Below are 871 nucleotides of genomic sequence, written 5' to 3'. Positions count from 1 at the left end.
ACAGAACCAACATTAATAACCGAGCCAGTCTGAGGACAAATTATTCAGCTAGCCAATCAGAGCTAGATTTATTCTGCTAGCCAAACAGAACCAGCATTAATCATATAGCCAATCAGAAAAAAGAATTAATCAGTTAGACAATCAGAGCGAGCATTAATCAGCTAGCTCATGAGGAAAAGCATTAATCAGCTTGCCAATCAGTGCCAGCAATAAGCTAGCCAAACAGAACCAGCATTAATCAGCTAGCCAATCAGAAACATAATAAATCAGTTAGCCAAACAGAACCAGCATTAAACAGCTAGCCAATCTAAGGGATAATTAATCAGCTAGCTAATCACAGCTAGATTTTATCAGCTAGCCAATCAGAGTGAAAATTAATCAGCTAGCTCATCAGAAAAAGCATTAATCAGGTGGCCAATCAATGCCAGCAATAAGCTAGCCAAACAGAACCAGCATTAATCAGTTAGCCAATCAGATAAAATAATTTATCAGTTAGCCAATAAGAGCGAGCATTAATCAGCTAGCATATCAGAGTGAACATTAATCAGCTAGCTCATCAGAACAAAGAATTTATCAGCTAGCCAATCGGAGCAAGCATTAATCAGCTAGCTCATCAGAAAAAGCATGAATCAGCTAGCCAATCATTGCCAGCAATATGCTAGCCAAACAGAAACAGCATTAATCAGCTAGCTAATCAAAACAAAGGATTTATCAGCTAGCCAATCAAAGCGAGCATTAATCAGCTAGCTCATCAGAAAAAGAATTAATCAGCTAGCCAATCATTGCCAGCAGTAAGCTAGCCAAACAGAACCAGCATTAATCAGCTAGCCAATCTGAGGGAGAATTAATCAGCTAGCAAATCAAAGCTAGA

The sequence above is a fragment of the Poecilia latipinna genome, unplaced genomic scaffold (genome assembly GCF_001443285.1).
Source record: "Poecilia latipinna isolate Pla-1442-1.1 unplaced genomic scaffold, P_latipinna-1.0 Scaffold6413, whole genome shotgun sequence".
In the NCBI taxonomy this organism is placed as follows: domain Eukaryota; kingdom Metazoa; phylum Chordata; class Actinopteri; order Cyprinodontiformes; family Poeciliidae; genus Poecilia; species Poecilia latipinna.
The sequence above is the reverse complement of the archived record's forward strand: the minus strand, read 5'-3'. Positions refer to the sequence as shown.